Raw genomic sequence first — 21,808 nt, forward strand, 5'->3', positions numbered from 1 at the left:
AAGCTATCATTACGATTCAGAATTAGGCCTATTCCCTGCACGGTGCAAATGATAAGGTTTAGATACGTATGTCATTGGTAACTTATTCACTGCAACCATTGGCTTACTATGGGAATATTTCGAGTAGAACTCATCCACTGGAGACAGTGTGGAAAAATAGTAAGATAATATTTTCTAAATATCCTGTTAAGGCTTATGTGTCATTGCTGATAATGGTTGTAGAAGCTTGTAGAAGTCATTTAAGAAAACCCACAAAAGCACGAAAGTCAAATTTATGTAGCTATGTAGCTTTCATATTAAATAAAGTGCTGAACTAGAAAATTATAATGTATTTCCTTGCTGGGACGTTTCTGTAATTTGCTCTGAAGCTTGGTGGCCACATTCATAGTTTTCAGAAACCCATTCAAAACAAGACCCATTTGAATTATATTATTATTATTATTATTATTATTATTATTATTATTATTATTATTATTATTTATCAAATATGAACTATAGCACAGTCATTTTTCTTGCAGGAGAATTACACTTAATTCGGATTTGGAGAGAGAGAGAGAGAGAGAGAGAGAGAGAGAGAGAGAGAGAGAGAGAGAGAGAGAGAGAGAGAGAGATTATACCCTTCAGCACTCTCTCTGGACTTTGTTTGCAAGAAACAGAGCTACTTCTGCAAATACTTCAAGAATTTTACTGTGCAGCCCCACGTATTGTCCAGTAGGCCACAAGGCAAGAATATTATCCATCCTGACATGTATCTTTGTGTTATGAGAAGCAGAACTTAGTGCAGATATTCAAGAGTTTTACTGCGTAGACCTACGTATTGTCCAGTAGGCCTAAAAAAAAAGAACATTATCGTTCCTGGTAAGCAAGTGTTAAAAAGGCTTAGAACACTTGTCAAGTCCAGCCAGGATTTTAAGCAGTGCAGCGGAAGTGGTGGGCCTATACATTATGTTTACACAAGCACAGAACCCACTCAAGATTCTGCGGTGGCCTGCCAAACGTATGAGGTAAGTTATCAATAATATTTATTGTATTTTGTGGCATATGAACTTGAAAATCTTTCATAACTTATGAACGTATAACCTTATAGTGACTGTGGTGCTTTGGTATAGAAATATCTTCTTTATTTTCATACATACCTATGCAAAAGATTTGTGTATACGGAAATGCTAAGTGCATAACAATAGGTGGTATTTATATTTCTCTCTCTCTCTCTCTCTCTCTCTCTCTCTCTCTCTCTCTCTCTCTCTCTCTCTCTCTCTCTCTTATATATATATATATATATATATATATATATATATATATATATATATATATATATATATATATATATATATATATATATATATATATATATATATATATATATATATAAATCCAAAATTATAGACTGTGTTCCCCATCACTCAAATAAATTCAGCCTCTTAAACATACATTTTATTTACTTTCCAGGCTAACACTCGAGCCAGCCACTCTCTCCCAGCATGAACAGAGTAATAATCTATACCATTAATCTTATCAAACCCGAAGTGGTGGTCACAAACATTAACATGCGGGAACAAGAAAACCCCGTGGATTCTGCAAGTAAAAGAGTATGTGAAAGTATTAAACATAAACTTAAGTAACATTGAATCTCTTAAAGATAAGCAGCTAAAACAAATAATAAATAACCTGGACAACAAAGCGTGGCAGAGAGAAATTTACGACAAGACAACATTAAGAATCCACAGAAGATGTAAAGAAAACACAAGAGAAGAAATCTGGTATAATAACACTGAAAAAACAATGCTGACCAGTAGGGCTAGACGAGGCACACTGGAATCAGAAGATAGGAATAGGCTAAAAGGGGAAGAAGATACAGAATGTCTGTTCTGTGAGGGAAAAAATGAAAACTTAGAAGACCATTTCTTACTCTACTGTCCACCATATATATAATGAGATTAGAAATAGATACAGTTTTGTGCAGCAGCCATATCAGGATAACAAAGAGGAATTGATAGCTAATATCCTTCCATTTACAGATCTGCTGAAGGAAGGGGGAAATTGAAAACAGGAAAGAATTTATAAATAAAAGGATTATGGCTTCACAGGGAAAACTTGAATAAATACAAACAAACAAAGGAGGAATAAAATGAGCAAGGGAGGAGGAGCCGTTTCAAAGGATACTTTCGCCTAATGCTACTACTGTTATGCTAATCTGAGCCGACGTTCTTTAGGTGAGAGTCGCATTTTCTTGATTATTATCATAATTATTATTCTTATTCTTATTTAATTGCACTTCAAGCATATTTCGTCGATGATTTTGTAATCTTACTGATTAAAATGAATTAACGCCATTTATATCATCCAGTAAGATTGTTCAGAGGACGTCGATCGTATGAGCCCATTTACCCTGACCGAGATATAAGTGAATATTCGTTATTTTATTGAGTATAGTTATTTGCTGTAATTATAGTGTAAATAACGGTTGTTTTTTTATAATTTGAAGGTTAAATAACGCTTAGATAAGGGTTAAAGAAGGCCGAAATGAGCGTGAGTTGTGGCCGGCTCTCGGCAAGCCTCCATGTTTAGATGTCCACAAATACGTATATTTTAAAGCCATATTTAGCCGTTGATGGCTAAAATGACCTTAAAGTAACCGTTGCTTAACATATTTGGTTAAAATGATGGCTTATTCCCTCCGCCAGGTTTAAATAAAAATAAGGCCTTTCGTGTCTTCCGTGTCGTATTAACAAGAGTTGTTTGGCCGGCCATTGCTGGTTTACCTAATGATCCAGCTTCATATTTGTCTATATGTATATATGTGTATTTTAAAGCCTTAGTTTGCCTTTTATGACTTGAATTGCCTTATATTAACCATTATTTAACCTATTTTGTTAAGTTTGGTTAAGTTTAACAGTTAGAATAATGTTAATATAGTCAAACGGTTAGGCTATAGCACAAGGCTATATCAGGCGTCGTATCCGTCCGCGATTCTCTAGCCGGTACCCACTGCCACCTGGTGGTGGGTCTCTATCGGCAGACTACCCCAAGCATACTGAAACTGTAACCGACCCTGGTAAGGCTGACCTTATTTAAGTGGCTTCTGATAACATAATTACCTCTTATTGGACCCTAGTACTCACAAATGTTAGATTGGTGCGCAACTGCTGGGCCGGGGTCAAACGTTCCCTGACTGATATAGGCTAGCCTAGGGTAGGCTGAGGTTATTTAAATGGCTTCTGATAACATAATTACCGCTGTAGATGGGGTAGGGGTCATTCCCTGACTGTAGGGTAAGGGGGTAGGCTAGGTCAGATGACTTGACCCCCTCTCTAAAAGGCTATTGGGGGTTACAGCTTGCTTTGGGGGTGTAAGGATAGGAGGGAGAAAGGCCCCCTCGGCCAGTAAAGGCACGGCATCATAGGTTAGGTTAGAGGTAAACAGGTTAGGTACTTTTCCAAACCACGTGATCCCTTTCCTTATTTTGCAGGAGTCACGACTTATGCTAATTTTACGGGTCTGTGGGGTGAGAGACCCCCTCCTCCCCTTGATAGGTCGCTGCATGGCATCCTAGGTTGTGTTAAGGCAGGTCTGGTCAGGTCATATTCCATATGAAATGCCTGCTACAGTTTAGGGGCACTCTGGGCCATAGTTTGTGAGATGAAAGCGCAGTCTAGACTACTAATTCCCACCAATTGCCGACTGAGATATTTATCATCTTTTGTCAATTGTTTTTTGGGATTATTTTACTTTGAACTGTCTTTTTGATACCAGAGTTTTTATGCTGTGATCTTAGTCTCCTTAATATCATTAATACTGAACTTGCTCTCAAATCTATCACAAACTTACTGTTACCTAGATATTTAGTCTTGCTGTCTATTGTTCAAATTTTACCATTCATTCCAATGGGGCTGGTGCTGGACACGGCACTCTTATTGGTGTTGGTATTATAGTAAAACTTTACTTTTTTTATATTTGTTTTATTTTAAATAATTTTTATCTAGGCTTCCAGTGCCATAGACATACAAGATACTAGTTTGACGAACATTTTTCGTAGCATTGTAAACCCTAGATGTAAACTTATCAATTATTGGAAGTCACAGCTCCAGCAAGAGTAACTGACTTGAAAAGATCAGAGGGTGAAAGTATTGGAAAGCATGGTTCACTCTAAGTAGGGACACTGACAGCACTAGAAAATTTTTGAAAGACGAGATGATGATGATGACTATTTTTTTTAGCAAACAGTTTTCGAGAGTCGAGAGCTGTTCTTCAAGAAAATAGTTTTAAAGAAAGTTCTCTTCACCAAAATAAGTTGATTGTAGATTGGCCTATTTTGATTGCTGCAGTTTTGTGGGACCTCTGCTAAACCAGATTTGGGAACTGCACTCTGGGAGGGGTTTCTTTTCAGACATCGGCAGAATTTAGACGATTGTATGTTGTCTTAACCTGGTTATCAGTTGGATAGATCTTTGTAAATCCACAGATAATGATCACAGCCGGGCTGACTTGCATGGTGTGTCATGAACAAGTTTCTGTATGCACAGGCATTCAAAATTGACTGATCTCTTGGGAAATTAACATAGAGTCACAAACTCGTTTTAGTTTCCATTGCAGTGAGAAATCCTCTGAAATAGGCCTGGAATGAGTGCGCACTTGCATTATTTGAGTTTTAACCGGAAAAATGCGTTGGTATAGGCTACGAGTTTTGATGTTTGTGTAAGTTAGAAGTTTTCACCAGTAGCTGGAGAAACTAAAGTACCTAAATTATATGTGGCCTTATGGGAACTTCCTAGATAGTGACCCCCAAGGGTTTTCGGGGGTCATTATCTAGGACTGATATTTCTTGGGGGTCATTATCTTTATGATAGTTACAGTCCTTTGCTCGTTTTTACGGTCATCCCCAACGGGATAAGGTGGATACATACCAGGTTAAAACCCTTTTTGGGGGAGGCGCTATCAAGGAAAGATCTTGCATTGTTCTTGCATTTCTTAGCCAGTCTACGTCTGTCAAATTTAGACCAGCACTGAGGGGAAAACTATCTGTTGAAACTGTTTGTTTTCCTCACTGTACTGACAGCCAAGGTACAGGAAAACCTTAAGAAAAGTCAATGATTTGTTGAGTGTATGTCTGATTATTATCATCATGTTCCTTGAATGTGAAATGTTCTGTTATCCCTATCACATCAGCTGAAGTAAACATGATAAATCTTGACATATTGGGTATTAACAGAGATTTTAGAAATTATGATGGAAATGACACAGGCTACCCTTCTATTCGAATTTGTCAATTCGTTCAGGTTCTGGAACTAAATAAATTCAAGATCATTCTTCATATCAGTAATAATTATTGTCCAGTGTCATGGTGAAACATTGAGAGCCAATACTGAGGTCATTCTTGAGAAGAGCTCAGTTCCTATAATATAACAAACTGCAGTGATGTATTCATCCTTGAATATTATTTGTATCCAGCCATTTCCTGTAATAAGTATATAATATAGAAAATTTTTGTTACAGACGATGAGTCGCTTCAAGTTCTACAGCCATTTCGATCCAAGTTTCAGTACACTCATGAAGACATTTAAGATACAGCTCAAGGCCTTTCAACAGTTCGGTCAAGTAAAACAGAAAAAAAAGTACTTCCTGATATTATGCCACGTGTAACAAAGCACTTCTCTTTATTTCCAGAACCATAAATTCATCTAAAGCCTTTGATAAAGTAAACCCCGTCCTTTGATAGAGAAAGAGCTGAGAAATGCCCCTCAGTAAAGCAGAATTGGCTATATGGTCTATTACTGCAAACATATTTTGAAATGATGAGTCTTAGGGAGACATTCAGCTCTGGAATAGTCAATTCGTATCGTGAAATCAGTACTATATCAATTATAGCCCCAGAAGTTTTGATTTGACAAATCAACACGGTACAGGTTAAGCTATTATTATATTAGAATCCCGAAATCATTATGAGCAACAAAAATAATAGCAAAATCAAAAAGTAATGAAACAGGGAATTAATAAGTAGGAATTGATTTTTCGTCTGGTTTGTAAAGCGTACTTGATACCTGAATGATGTCAAGTCTGATTTAGTTGGGGATAAATTTGTGGGTAGGTGCTGGATGAGTGTCTATAAATATAATGCAAATGTGATGATTTTGATAAAAGAAAATCTTAAAAATTTAAAGAAATCCGTTTTAGTCTCAAAATTGTCTGTGTGGAAACGAACTGGGCTGTATCAGATGGACTTCATGGATGTACTGAAATGACTTCGAGGAGTGGGAGGAACCAGGAACCTCTGGAGTAACTGGGAAAACTGATGTTAAGGTGGAGAGCAAACCAGCCTTCAGGAGAAGGCAGGAGTCAGTCACTGCAATTGGTAAGAGTATTCATATGGAACAAACCCACCAAAGGGGCCATTAACTTGAAATTCTTTAAGCTTCCAAAGAATATTAAGGTGTTCATTAGAAAGAAGTAAGAGGAGGTACAGTAAAGGGAAATATGGGAAGAAGAACCCTCACATTCTTTTAACATTATAAGGTCTATGTTATGTTGATGCTATATAAAGGACTCACATAGTACTGTAATGTAATATACAATCATTATTTCAATCTTTATACCATAATGTACTTTTATTGATATGTTTTAATCATTCATGTAATGTATACAGTATTACATACAGGTAGGCATTGAGAAAATCACCTTGCTACTGGTAGTTCTCTGTAGGGGTTTCTGTTGCACCTGTAAAAGGTTCCAAGAATTCCTTTGGGACAGCTGCTGCTGATGCTCATTGGTACCTTCCGCTCTCCCATCTTACTGGCTAGTGGCTCCCCCTGGTTACAGTCTTTACACATCTGTCAGTAAAGTTCAATTATGTATTAATGAAACTGCTTCTTGAATTAATCCTTCCTGCTTTGCACGTGTCATACACTGTATAGTCAGTGTAATTGACTCTTCCACTATATCTGCATTTAGGGTTGCAATCGTAAAACATGAAGGATTAAGACGCACTTTTCTTATATCATTTGTCAAGATAATTAACTTCCAGATACTACACTAGGTCTAATCCCTCTGCTGTGATTCAAGTTAGGTTTAACTAAAACCAGACTAACGACTAATTTCTTGTCTCTCAGGTTCTCTGGGCTTTGCGAACAACTGATCTCGTCAGAGCCATGACAAGACATCTTCAAGATTCGATTTTCCTACAACAACAATGTCAAGAGGCCACTTACTCCCTATTGGTAAGGAATGTGTACATCCCTTTTTTGACCTGATCAAAGATTAGGAAGCATATGGTTCAGTACAGTAATGGATTCCCATGTCTCATCAGAATAAAATCCTGTGAATAATAAAAGTAATATATTGGTTATTTGTGCATTAGTCTTTATTTTTTCAGTTCTCAGTACTGCAACTCCTTAGTAATGGATTCTTCCTCCTCTCATATTGTTTCTTCCATCTTACTTTCTTTCAATTGGATTCTGGTATAATCCCTCTCCTAACCTTATTTTCAAAACTGTTACACCTTTCACAACTTTTTTTTTCTGTCAATTTCCGTGTCAACTCTGTTGAATGGTGACCCCAACCTTGGTTCTTTTGGCCAAATTCTATTTAAAAAATCTAAAAATATTCTGTAAAATCTCATGGAAGCCCTATGAGAAAACTGATTTTTAATCAGTTGGTTGGTCTGTCATGGGATTCCGTAAAATCTGATTTTAAACTTTGTCTAGTATTAAGGTTTCAATACGTTTCATAACCCAGTAAACACTATCGTGAAGGATTTGTTGAATTTTTACCATAGAATTTTGTTTTACAATATTTTACCTCTGTAGACTTCAGTTTGATTTTGCATTTTCAGAGAACTAAAAGACAGGCCTCTATCATTCCTGAACTGCTTTTAATGTCCAGGGCGATTGTACAGGCTCCAAGAGACTGAACCACATTATTTTTGTACAATAAAGAGTGTCAGTTCTAGACTGCCTTATACCAGTGTTTTTTACTGAAACAAAGAGCCAAGACTACAGTCTTGCTTCAGTATTGCTGTTTTTCATTAGTATAAAGTTCATGTCCAGTGGCTTTTACTGAATTAGGAGTTAGGACAACATTGTAACTGGACTAATCCTTGAATGTTTTATACTGAAGTGTTAGAATTCAATACAGTATTGTTGGTTGGTATTCAGGGCGTGTTTTCTAAATGTTGAGACGGGGCTGATTTATTACTCTATTACTTGTTGCATTAAAGGGAGTTTTACTGAGAAAAGAAGCAGAACTACATCTTTGATATTCAGGGTAATAGTGTTTCATTGCTAAAGTTGATGTTGAGTCAGATTTGTAAGTGTTTTAATTGCATCAGGATTTTTCAACTTGATGCAATGGGTAACCATATTTTTTCACTCCGTTATTGATATCTGGGCAAAATATTTCGATAACAAAGGACATATTGGCATTGCTGGTATAAAATTCTCCTTGCTTTAAAATACTCCATGATCAAATGTTGTAAATCAGATTGTTAGGGCTGTTAGTCAAAAAACATAAGTGATGCACTTGCAAAAAAGAGCGTGGTTTGTGGGTAATATAAACATTCAAATTTTACACCCTTGGGAAAATACTTTTCATCATATGCTATCAATTATGGAGGACTCCATTTAATTTTAGATATTCCCAACTCTTACATAATATATCTTGGTACTTAACTAAAACCATTTGACAGTGCACTCTTAGCGGGGGGGGGTCTTGTACACTGTGTCAAATACCATTTTGATCAAATAATTAGTTTGAAAGAGATTTTAGAAAAAACGATGACTCAATTCCTGAAATGGAGAGTTGTTTAAATTTTCTATTGTTCTCAAATGGGTCAATTTTAGGGTCTTTTTTTATGAAATGATTTGGTTTTTATGAGTACCTTGAGATGTGTAGTTGGTGAGAGCAGTAACTGGCTCTTTTCTGACAGTAACTGAGACAACCAGGGAAGTGTTTGGATGATTTAAGACAAACTAGAGAGAGGTGGGACAATGTTAGTACTGAAAAATCTTTCCAGATTTCGGGAAAATGTTGAAATGGTTTTATAAATGTTATAGCCAGGCTCAGTAATAATAATAATAAATAATAATAATAATAATAATAATAATAATAAATAATTAATGATGTAAAAAGAATATTTTACTGTGATTTGCTAATAGAAACTTAGGCTAAGAAGCCTCCCACTTTTGCATTGCAATTCAATTTTGAATTAATAAACAGTAGCTGTGAAAAGATGGAATTTAACTTCATTAAGATGTCCTTTATAAAATACTACAGATCGCTCATTACTGGTCTGAAAAAGCCCCTGCCCCATCTGTGCCCCTTCTAGTAAAAGGGGCCAGGGTATAGGATGCTTGGGGCCTGGCTATAACAATTATCTTTCATCTCAATTTGTAAACCAAAAGATCTCAGTGATATGATGGCATTAACTTCTTCCTCATCTCTTCATCTGGGGCAGTTGAACAGGCAAAATGGGACAAGTTGATGGACTCTCAGTCTCACCTCAAAATTCCACAAGTTTCTGAACGAAGAACTGAACGACTTCAAGAAAGGCTCAAACCTGGGTCAACAGTTGCCTGGCCAGATGAAATGGAAAAAATGGTTCCACCAAACATAAATCTTGGGAAGAGTCAAACTTTGACTGGGAGGGAGATTATAAATCTTACAAATGCTGGCCTTAAAACTATTTTAACTTGTCAGTTTAAGTTTACTGTCATGTATCAAGGTCACAGCAGTGCCTATTGACCCAAGTCAAGTAGAGTTCAGCTTTGTTGCATGTAATTTTCAAGTAGGCACTGTAGGGGTCTATATCATATGAGGTAATTCAGTGTGATTCAGGAGATATATTTTATTACTGAAACCTGCTACTGGTTTAATATAGCACAACACATATTTTCCATGTTTATTTATACTCAGTTGACTGTTAATATCAGGTAGCTCAGCACTATTCAGTATGTATAGAGTTGTTTTATACCTAAAGCTCATATCAGCTTAATTTAAACTAAGATTAACGTTTTTGTACCTTTAGAGTTTTTATAATTTAAACTATAAGTTTATTGTTTATTGTCAGGTAAAATATAACTCGGTATGTTTCAGAAGCCGTATTTATCTTGCTAAGACTTCTAATCACTTCAAGACCAGCTGTCAGTTAGTTCAGCACATTTCAGGATACATAGTTTATTTTCCACTTAAATGTCTCTTATTAGCTAGTAAGTAGTTCAGTGTTTCAGAATAGTATACTGTATATTGATAACTTATTTTCTTATTAGTTAAACAATAGCTATGTGGTACCTCAGGATACTTCAGGACAGATAGTCTTTGCTACTTGAGATTCACAAGTTTATTATGCCAAGTCCTTCAGGACAGTTCTGTTTGATTTTTTACCATTTTAAAATAACTATCTGCTCTATCAGTTTTTAGGATACATAGTTTTTCTAAATAAATACCTTATATGTTTAACATTAGCTATCAAGTAGTTCTGTATATTTCAGGATACATGGATACATAGTTTTGCTTGATCTGGAATCTAGTGTCAGTCGGGCATCAATTACAAGTAGCTCCGTGTATCTGGATACGTAGGTCATTCAGTTTTCTGGTAAAGTACAGTATTAGCTTTTTGACAAATTTCAGGATACATTTTTTTTTTTATAAGATTCATAGCAGTTTAGAATTAGCCATCAAAAACCTCAGTTTGGTTCAGGATACTTAGCCTTTGTTTTGTTTATCCATATATCTTATTTAAATATTTCATTAGTTTGATAGTTATGTCTTAAGATACAAATTTTCCACTTGAATTTCTTAGCAGTGTTAACATCAGCTATCAGTAGCTTAGTACATTTCAGGATACATAATTTTTACCTACAATTATCATTAGTTTACTATCATCTCCAAGGAGTTAAGGCTGTTTCAGGCTACATAACATTAAACATAAGTTTCTTGTTAGTGAAATAACAGCTTTTAGGCAGTCATGGCTACTTTTGACTTATATCGAGAAGTCACGTATGTTAAAGAATAGCTTTCTATTAACTTGGTTTAATATTACAGTCAAATAATTGACTGGTTTACAGAATACATTTCTGTCTAGTTGTGATTTACAGTATCCAGTAGGTCATTGTTTCAGTGCATACTTGCCCAGTGCGAAGATCACGTGAGATTAATCAGAAGGGTATGCTTATTATTTTCAGTCATTTTCTGGGAGTTCAAAACTATCAACAGCAAGAAGTTCAACAGTTGCAAACATTAGGTTTTACTGATTTTATGGAATCTCTTCTTAGTGGTCAGTACAGCTAGGAATAGTTGTGTGGAGTCAAACCTGTGAGGTATTAAACTTTAAAGAATAGATAATATTCATGGCTAAAGTACAAATTATTCCTGATATTTTTCCTCAGTAAAACTTAGAGATATTGCTAAATCAACTTCCATAACATTAGGGACCTGGAATTAAGCTTCTCATACACTTTTTGAAAGTTTTGTCCATAGTTTGCTTCTTTAGTGATTTATATCAGATTTCCTCTAGAAAATTAGTATAATAGTTCTGAGGTCTTGTGTTACTGTAATGTTATATAAGCATTGGTTCTTATATACTACTTTGAAACTAAAGTTATTGAAAGGCTCTGGTGATTACGAGAGAGAGAAGTCACCCTGAAACATTGAAACGTTTGCACAGTTGAGGCAGGAGATATTTCAAAGTTAGTTTATCAGTTTTATCTCAGATTTGATGACAGTTGAAGAACTTGTCATTATTTTCAAGCGATTAAACAAAACTCTGAATTTTGTACAAAGCTTGCCATGACAGTAATGCTTATTGCTTAGTATTAAACATACACCACATGAAGGTTAATTGTGTAAATATTGGAGAGAATCTTATCAAGAGCATTATTATCATGGCATCTCAGCATATTTCAAGACACTGAGGCTGGCATGGGAAGGTTCCAAATTGAAAGTGTTACACTGAGGGCACACTTTGGTATTGTTGCCAAATGCATCATAGATAAATTATTTAATAAGTGAACTCTAAATTTCACTGTTACTTTAAGGGGCATTTGCAATACTGATAATGGCATTTTAGGTGAATGATTCAGTCATATTGAATGCATTACTTGAGGATAATTTGGTTTTTCTCTGAAATATCAGGTAAATGAATCTGTAAGTAGACTCAAATTCAAAGCGTTACCTTAAATGAGATTAGGTATTGTTAACAATGGTGTCTTAGGTAAATGAATAAGTAAATTTGAAAGTGTCTTTGAAGGGCAGTTTGACATATGAATGAATAAGTATTCTCAGTTATGTGAAGAGTTTATTTGACTTAATGTTAATCTTGAGAACTAGTCATTTACTTTTCATTAGGGCACTAAGTATTTTCCAGACATTTCACATACAAGGTCAATTCCTTCCTTAGTAGACTCGTAGCTATTAGGAGAGTTGCTATTTAATTGAATACTCTTTTTAACTGTTTTGTGATACAAGCAAATCGCACCTCTCTCTCTCTCCTTGTGAGGTTCTCACAAAGGGACTGATTTTCCATGAAGGTTGTAAATTGGAGTAGTTAGGTTAGAGAGGTTGAACAGCAAAGTGGAAGGAACTAAAGGGGAAGCTATTTGATAATCAGGGAGTTTTGTTATACGTATACTTGGCCTCAAAAATAATTATCAGAAATGAAATATTAACAGAAGAGTTCTGTCTAAGCTTAGGACCCAAATCAATTCTGAAATTGTCTGTAGTTACATTTCAAGAAGGTCTGTCTTAAATTGCTTGTGACTCTATCATGTCAGTTATTTGAGAAATTCAGTTATTTCTGAGTTATAGATTTAGTCAATTTTAGAAGAACAAGTGCAACAGTGTCTTGACATATGGAGAATTTTAGGTTAAGGTATAATGAATTTTTTTAGTGTTGAATTATTGCATAGAGTTCCCATTGAATTTAAATTTATCAGATCAAGGTTCAGTTAACTGTTATTGTTAAAAATTTAACTTTAAATTTTGAATAATGGGAAAATTATTGTGATACCAAATTGTAAATTTATTTTATTGTATACAAGGACTTGTGTATTTCAGCTTACTGCTCAGTTCTCACCAAGACTTAGGCTTCATTTAGCTAGGAAAAGCAATTAGTGCCTTTTTTAGTTTATTATCAGACAAAATAAGCTTACAAACTACTGAGGAAACTAGTGGTACCAAAATAATTCAAGAAAATTATAATATCCAGCGTCTCCTTAATTATGTATATCATGTAGACATTGTAATCTAGGTTTGATGAGCTAAATTTGGAGACTCATAGCTATGCAGATTCCCCCACTGGCCAACGTTTGCAATAATCTGAGATAGCAAAACTATTTTGCAGTGTTATCATCTATAGAAACCGGATATAGGAACGAGATATTGTTGTAGATTGATGTAAATAACTTAGACATTGTTCTTATTTCTTCCTCTCAACCTTCCATTCTGACTAGACTTCTGGCTGTCAACTTGAAATCACACATTTCACATTCAAGGGAATTTCTTCAGTCTCCTGTTAAAGATGTTACATAGAAACACTTTGCAGATTTGCAGTACAACTTGTAAGCAGCAGAATTGCACACTTTCACTTTTCAAGCTGTAATAAAACTCTCACAATTTGTTGACCAGTTTCTGCATACTTTGCTTCAGAGGAGTTTCTCTCTCTCTCTCTCTCTCTCTCTCTCTCTCTCTCTCTCTCTCTCTCTCATCTCTCTCTCTTCCCTCATCACAATTTTCTGCCTCATCAAAGTCTCATTTTTTCATCACACACTTGAATTCCTCCCTTCAACTACATACCTTCAAAGGTGCTTTTTCCATTACTTCATTTTCACACTTGAATTCCCCTCATTCACAACACCTTCAATACCTTCAAAGGTGCTTTTCCATTACTTTTAGACACAGGGATTAAATACCTCACTCTGAACATTCTCACACTCACACTTAAAAACTCTTCCTCTGAACACACAAATACATTCTAAAACACAACTTAAAATGTTTGTGTTGTTCAGTTTTCCATAATCACAAATATTACGATCTTAGATTAGGGTATGAAATAAATTAAAGTAAATCTTTGGGTGTAATATTTGCTTTAGTACCTAAATTTAAGCAAAATCTGTTGTTTTTTGTCTTGTCGTAAATTTTCCACTGTACATGTTTTCTTTATGTGATTAAGTTAGGAAGTTGATATTACCTTAATATTTGAGAAGATAGGCCATTTTTTTTAGCAGTGTACAAAGTGAGAGCTAGAGCAGTGTCTGTCAAGATTAAATATCAACCTGCAAACCTGAACAGTTTAAAGAAAATTGTGGAATTTTTGCTCATTATTAAGGGACGTAAGCTGAAGTGCAGAAGTCTTCTACTGTAATATATTATATATATATATACACTGTATGAACAAAAAACTGGAAAGATTGTAGAAAAAGACTAAAGAATAAAGGACTCCTTGGGGTCAGCATTGCAGTGCCCCGAAGGAGGGAGAGAGAGAGAGAGAGAGCACCCTCAGCTGGAGGTAATGAAACCAGTCGGTTGCCAACTTTGAAGCCGACCCAAAGGGCTTAAGTTTTCTAAGCTGACAACAGCTGATTGCCGAGGTGGGAAAAAGTCTTGTATATACTTCCCTCGTGCTTTCCAGTTTTCCAGTGCTTTTCCAGTCCATTTCAGATGTCAAATGTCAAATGATGTTATTGTACAGAAAGTCCAAGGTGTGTGGGGTAATGTTACTTCTAAGGCATTCCTTGACTTATGATTACTCTTATGACTGTATTTGTACTTGAAATTGTTTGGCCTGTAGTGTCTTGTGAACTGGTGTACTGAGCCTGTATGTTTTGGCTGCCAGAATTTTGTATCAAACGAGTATAGTGGCCCCAAAAATCCCTAGTCCATTTTTTTCTGTATGTAAGAAAATCTACGATTTTCAGACATTTTGTCAATCTGTTTTCTTTTTCTCTAATATTTCTCGTAAGATTTTCTCCCACGTCTTGTTACAGAATTTGTGTTGTTTTGAATGTCCTAGAAAACAGGAACATTAAGTAAAAGACTTGTGGCTGTGATGTGTGAATATATTTTCAAATGTATTAGACATTGTACATTTGGCTTTGTATCTGTCAGGATTATTTCCTTAAAGCTGTGTGCTGTACATTTACTTGTAAATATTCATGAATACGGCTATTTGATCTGTCTTCAGAGATACATATGAATGAAATTGACTTTTTTTATTATGGAAAACTGACTAAAATGACTTCGTATAATGAGGTGCAGAAGTGCTCTATATCCTTCTATTATTTTCTAAGAAAAAGGTTCCATTTTGGGGAAAAATTCAGGATTGTCATGTTTTACTTATAAGTCAGTTATTATTATTATAATTGCTATTTTTCAAATACCATTTCCTGGCCAAGTTCCATTCAATTTGGCGATGCAATGTGGAAAAATTCTAATTTGTAAAGCATCGTTTACCAAGTTTAGAGAATTTATTTTTATGGGCAGAATTTGTTATTTTTGCTGATGTTGAATTTGATTGTGTCAAATGCTGGTATTTTAAAAGTTTACATGAAAATTTTCCACAAGGTTAATATTTAAGTCTTTCAGATATTCAATATCATTTATATCCTACCAGATGTCAGCACATCTAAAATAAGTCTATAAAACATTTTGAAAGTAAAGTTATCCTCTCGGTCAAGTTATAAACAAAACTTTTAATTACATTTCAGACACAACCATCATTCCAAAAGGGGGTACCAGCTTGGGGCTCAAACTTTTTCAGTTCTTAGCCTTGACACTTCATTCGTGTACCTGAAATAAAGAACAGGATAAATACTGCTAACGATGCAGTTTAGAATTCTGTGTGAGAAACCATGCAAAGTTCATAACATCGTCAGTTAATTAGACAAATCGGGTGTGTGTGTGTGTCTTGGAGGACTTTATGGAAGCCTTTGTAAAAGGGTTAATGTGTAATAATGAGACTTTTGATATACTAGAAAGGTGATTATACACCTAATTTCACCAAATACCCTACCAAGGCATGCTGAGGTTCTCAGGCCATGAGGGATAATAGATTAAAAACAAAGGTTTTCCCTGCCATTTAATTAGATGAGGAAACTGTCCTTAGCTTACCTTACTAATGTAAAACTTAATGTATATAGAAAGTAACCCCGTGAATGGTTTGGTTAGGATTTAGATGAATCATGTTGTGGAGGATCAAGTTGTCATTTCCTTACAGAAAAGGCAACGCTCTATAATGCCAATTTCTGAAACATTTACGTCAGTTTGTAATGGTTAGGTGGCTTCAGGTACTGAAAGGTTTCCTCTGAAGGTTTGTAGACTATAAAAGTGTTGTACTGGTTTACTAAACCTTGTGTTTGCTCTTAGAACTGGAGAAGCATCTCCCAATGTGAGTGCCTAAGTAATGGTAATAGTACTGTTTTTACTGATTTGTTGCTGGAGAATATGTGATCTGAGACCTGATTTTGTTGCTTTGTGGATATTTAGATACATAACTGGTGCAACCTTTTCATTGCTCTGGAATGGTCTGGCAGGACTTACTGAGTCATGGAAAAAATGCACCTTGAGAAGGCATTAGAATGTCAATTGATTTTGACAGTAACCTTTCTAGATGTCAGAGGATTTGTTACTGTAGAGGTTTTTCTGAGTGTTGATACAGCAATGTCATTTAGGAAGCCTACTGATATGTAGTTTAGGATTAAATAAGTCCTTTTTTGGTGTTTGGTTTGTGGTTTAATCCATTTTGCTTGTGATGTCTTGGGATTCAGTGTTATTCCACAAGAGTCAAGTTTTGGAATAATTGAAGGATACAAGGTTTCCTGTTAATAGACCAATGCTGAGAACAAATTTTGTTAATGTTAAGAGTTCTGCCTAAGTTTTTGATAGTTTGCCAGTAGCAGATTTTGGTGTACAGGAAAGCTTGATAATGTCTAGCTTTGCTAGGGGTTTGCTAAGTTGTATCTTGGCTAAATTTTGTGTGCAGGAAAGCTTGATAATGTCTAGCTTTGCTGGGGTTTGCTAAGAGTTGTATCTTGAAATTTTGGTGAACAGGAAAGCTTGATTTATAATTGCTAGAAAATTTGCTAAGAGTTGTATCTTGGCTAAATTTTTGTGAAGAGATAAAGTTTGTAATGTTTTTTGTTTTGCATAGTTTGCAAGTTGTATCTTGGCTAAATTTTGTGTACAGGAAACCTTGATAATGTCTAGCTTTGGTAGGGTTTGCTAAGTGTTTTATCTTGGCTACAACTAAAATGTGGAATATTTTCCCAGTGCTGTCATGGAATCTTCTGATCTCCAGACTCTTTAAGACAGGCTGACCAAATCCGTTCCTGCTCTCTGTTGCTGCTGACGTCTCCTGAATATCAGGTGTGTTGGTTTTATTTTCATTTCCCACATTTTCATTGATTCATCACCTTTTTCATATAAATTGTCTCTCTCTGCAGGCTGATTTTCCTTTGGAGCCCTGTCAAGTTTATACAAGTCTGTTGATTTTGTTCATGAGGGTTTTTGGGTAATATTTAAAGAATGAAGAAAAGAAGAAAGATTGTTAAAGGTACATCATGTTAAGATTTCTTGAAAAATGGTTTATAACAAAATGGAATACTGGTACTTAGTAGTATTGACAGAAATTAGTCCAGGGTAGTGATTGCTGGACATTTCAGTACTGTTTGGCCCCAGATTTGCCTGTGATAATCTGGGACTGTCTTTTTGGTGGTTGAAGACAGAATCAGGATTCATCATAATTAGTATCATATGAATACATGATGCAAAGTTGAAAAGCACAGGATATGTTTGTTGGTGTTTGAAACAAGTCCAGCATTCATGGAAAATGATATTGGTTCAAGATCAATTAGGATTCAGGAAGTCTTTGCTCTTGGTAGAATTTGGTTTAGGAAAGTGTCTTAGTTGATAAAAGTTTTTTTAGGTTTGATTTTTAAGAAAGTTTTTTTAGTCTTTGAAACCTTTGACATTTTTGTCAGGAAGTTTTTGTGACACTTTGATGTTTTGAAATAAGAAGTTTGTCACTTGTGTTTCATGCTTTCATTTAATTTCACTTTTAGAAAGTCAATCTCTGAAAATTATTTTGAGAAAGTCTGATTCTTCAGGATAATCTGCTTTCAGAAAGTCTGCTTTTGATATTTTTTTCATTCAGGTGGTCTCTTGGTTTGTAATACATTTGGTTTTAGATTGCACACAGTAACTCATGAGTTCTCTGACAGAATTCTGTCATTTGTGACATTTCAATGTCTGTGTTGCTTTTACTTTCATGTATTCTGTTAGTCTGCAGTTGTTTTTTCCTTCAGGGAAGTCTGTTAATTTTGATGGTTTTGCCTTCACAGAATCTGTTAACTTTGATAATGTGTCTTTGAAGATGTCTGGGTTTGTGAGTTTTTGCCTAAAAGGTCTGTTATAATTTTTATTAGTAGGTCTGTTATTTTGTAACCTTTTTGGTGGTCTGTTAGTTTGCTATTCTTTCCTTATTTTTATACAGAAAGTCTGTTAGTTTGGAATTTTTGGGGGCTGGAAAATTTAGTAGTTCATGATTTTTATGGCAAGAAAGTCCGTGATTTTCTGGGGGTAAGAAAGTCTGTTAGAGAGTATGTTTTGGGCTGTGAAAGTCTGTTGTTTTGTCTGTTTTTTTTTTTCCAGAAAGTCTGTTAGTTTGCATTTTTCCCCCTGCCAAGAAGTAGAGTTCATTCTGGTGTGGGAGAGTTTTTGATTAGAATGTCTATTAGTCTGAGAGTTCTCCTTAGGGCTTCACAAGTCACTTGCTCAAAATGTCTTTTATGTTTTGTTAATTTTATGCTCAGGGGAGTTTTGCCAAAAAGTGGGTCATTTTGAAAGTTTTTTTTCTTTTTCTGCCTGGAATGGGTGTCTGTTTGGGAGAGGTTTTTCCTGAAATGTTTGTATCTTTGGAGGACACTTTTGCCCAAAAGTGTTAGTCTAACCTAGGAATTTTTACTAGATAGGTTTTTGCCCAGAAAATGTGGTAATTGGGAGTGATTTTTGTCCATTGTGTTGTTCTTGAAAGTTTTTCTTACCTAGGAAGTGTTAGTTTTGAGTTAGTTTGGGTGAGGCTCATTTTGCTTAGAAATTATTATTATTATTCACTTTGGGAAACAATTTTTTTACATGGAAAAAGTGTTAGTTTGGTGATGGTTTTTGTGAAGGAAATTCAAGCTTCAAAAGAATTTTGTTCTGACTGGAAATTATTATATAAGTAACTTTTCATGAAACATGTTGCCAGTGAAGTTTTCTGCGCAGTGGGGATCAATTTTTTTCTTTGGATCTGGAAGTTTTTTTAGCAAGTTTTTTTGTGTCAGTTGAGAGTTTTTGCCTTTAAGTTTGTTACTTTGGGAAAGTTTTTTTTTTTTTTTTACAAAAAGTGTTAGTTTGTGGATGGTTTTTCAGTGAAGGAACCAGATTGATTTTGCCCGGGAAATTTTTTTTTGACTGGAAATTATTGGATTTAGTATTATTTGACTTGACACTGGTGTTCAAGTTTTCCACCCAGTCTTATCAGTTTTTATTCCTCCCACCACTGGACTTTGGAACAGCCTTTTTTTTTGAAGATGTACAAAACTTTCATTTGTTGTTCAAACAAGTTTGTTGTGTGTGACCACCCGAATATTATTCCCTGCAAATTGGAGTTTTTATCTATTAATTTATTTTTCCTTTATTTTTAATGAGTGGGTCTCTTCCACCTTAATATTGTTTGGGAGCTTTTTCAAGTCAACAGCCCCTTTTATGGGCTTGTTTGTCATATGAGAGCCAGGGTTGATTTTCCCAGAATAATAATAATTTAATAATAATAATAATAATAATTGATTTTGCCCAGAAATGGTGTTCTAATAATTCTGCCAATGGAAGTCTCTTTCTTTTCATCTGGAGTGTGATTTTTGTATGGGAGTCAGTTCGATGGAGAGCTTTGGCTGCAAATTGTGTCAGTTGGGAGAGTTTTTTTTGTTTACGCAGAACACATCAGTTTTTAGGCCTGAAGATTTGTCAGTTTCAGTCAGTTTTTTTTTTGAACTCACAAAGTAGAGACTTTATTATTCTCTTGAAAAATCTGGATATAAAGATTAATACTGCGTCAAGAATAAGACAAAAGATCAAGATCTTTTTTTTTTAAATGAGACAAAAAAAAAAAAAAAAAAAGTTTCGGTTGAGATCTTTGGTTTGGTAAAGTTGCTTTTATAGTTAGATCTTGAGAGTGTTTTTTAAATTAAAAGAAATCAACTTTTCATGAGGTTTTAGGCATCATTATTCATTCTTTGCTTTTGATGTGTTTTTTTATCTAAAAGTTGTGACAAACATGACATGCAATGTAGAGTTTAGCATTCTGTCGCCCTGTTTGATGATAATAAAAGATGAAGAACTTGGTCCAGAATAAGACATAGTTCTAGTATTGAAAGTGTTTTCAAACTGACAAAAAAAACAGCAGTTACTTTTAGGCAGTTATTTTTGCCACGTTAGCATTTGAAAGGATAAATCTTATGTTTAATGGTCAAAATAAAGTGCAGTAAACTTGAAACGAAGTTTTTCCTGTTCAATCTTGTTCTAGTTGGTCATGACTGTAGCAATGGTAGCTCTTTCAGTCTTGTCCATATAAAAAGGTAGAAATTATTCTGAGATGACCCTGACTGAAAAGACCAGATACAATTTCAGGTTTGGAACTTTTGCCATAATTCTGTTAATGAGAAACAATTTTTAATATATTAATGTGAATTAATAAACAGCAGATTTCATTTTTTATAAGTTTTGGGATGTGATTATTTCTGGTAATTATAAATTTATTTTTACTGTCACGAATTTCTTGAGCTAAAAAACGATTTTTCTTTATGTTTATTCCTGTTTTGATTATCAGTTGTAAATGAGCCTAATTCAAAATCTTGTAAAACTGAAAGCAGAAAGTCATTTGAGATAGACATCCTAAAAAGGCTGAAAACATCTGCTGAATGTCCCAATTGAACTGGACATTTGTTCCCTAATTACCTGGCAATGGGGTGGATTCTTGCAAGGCGTATCACACAGAACCTAAACTGGCCTGGTGGTCCACGTGTAGGGTGAAGGCTGACGTTAGTCCGACCTGCTGTCCTGCTGGGGGAGGAAGAACGGGGCAGGAGGACAGTAGCTTTGCACGTCTCCGACCATTTACCTGACTCAATCACTTACATTGAATGGTGTCGTTAGGCCTATAAGACGAAGTGGTGGGAGTGCCTCAAGGCACTCTTGTTCCACCTGAAGGAGTTTGGGTCACTTGTCTGCTTTTGGGGGACTGTGTGTGTCTTGGTGTAATTAATTGCTTTTGTTGTAACATGGACAAGAGGATGACTTGTTATTTGAAGTAAAATAAAGCTAATTAGCTTTTGTTTGGTTTATTTGTTAAATTCCTGTAAAATTCACTTGCTAGTAATGACGTGTGAGAATGTAAATGAATATTCTATACTTTTAAAATGAATCTTGTAGATGAAAATATCATGTAAACTGAAAATAGCACCAAATAAAGCATATAACTTTAAAGGTCTTGAATTTGAAATTACTTAGAAATTCAGTTCTGAATAATTCAGTAGTGTGGTGCATATCCAGTTACTAGGCTAAGCCTAAAAAATGCAGCTGAAACCATTTAAAATAAAGCTAAATTTTTAATTGAAAATGTAAAGTAAACAAATAAAAATATGAGGTTGCAGCAGATATGTGAGTTTTAAGAGCAATTGAAACTAATCACCAAAAATCATGTAAAAAATACATATATAAAATTTTTAATGTGTAAATTTCAAAAAATAAAAAATGCCCACCATATGGAACATGGTGCTTTACAAGTTAT

The 21,808-nt window shown here is 34.9% G+C and overlaps 2 long non-coding RNA genes across 2 annotated transcripts; one reads left to right on the plus strand and one right to left on the minus strand.

Annotated features, from left to right (window-relative positions):
- The first annotated feature begins 518 nt into the window (after positions 1-518).
- Positions 519-7,245, plus strand: LOC136853728 (uncharacterized). Its single transcript, XR_010857543.1, has 4 exons — positions 519-1,004; positions 1,450-2,213; positions 5,494-6,349; positions 7,104-7,245. It is a non-coding gene; the product is annotated as an uncharacterized lncRNA (long non-coding RNA).
- Positions 7,246-13,003: 5,758 nt separating this feature from the next.
- On the minus strand, positions 13,004-13,379 carry LOC136853729 (uncharacterized). Its single transcript, XR_010857544.1, has 2 exons — positions 13,259-13,379; positions 13,004-13,198 (listed from the first exon to the last, which is right to left on the minus strand). It is a non-coding gene; the product is annotated as an uncharacterized lncRNA (long non-coding RNA).
- Positions 13,380-21,808: the final 8,429 nt, after the last annotated feature.

The sequence above is a fragment of the Macrobrachium rosenbergii genome, chromosome 27, assembly GCF_040412425.1.
Source record: "Macrobrachium rosenbergii isolate ZJJX-2024 chromosome 27, ASM4041242v1, whole genome shotgun sequence".
Taxonomy (NCBI): Eukaryota; Metazoa; Arthropoda; class Malacostraca; order Decapoda; family Palaemonidae; genus Macrobrachium; species Macrobrachium rosenbergii.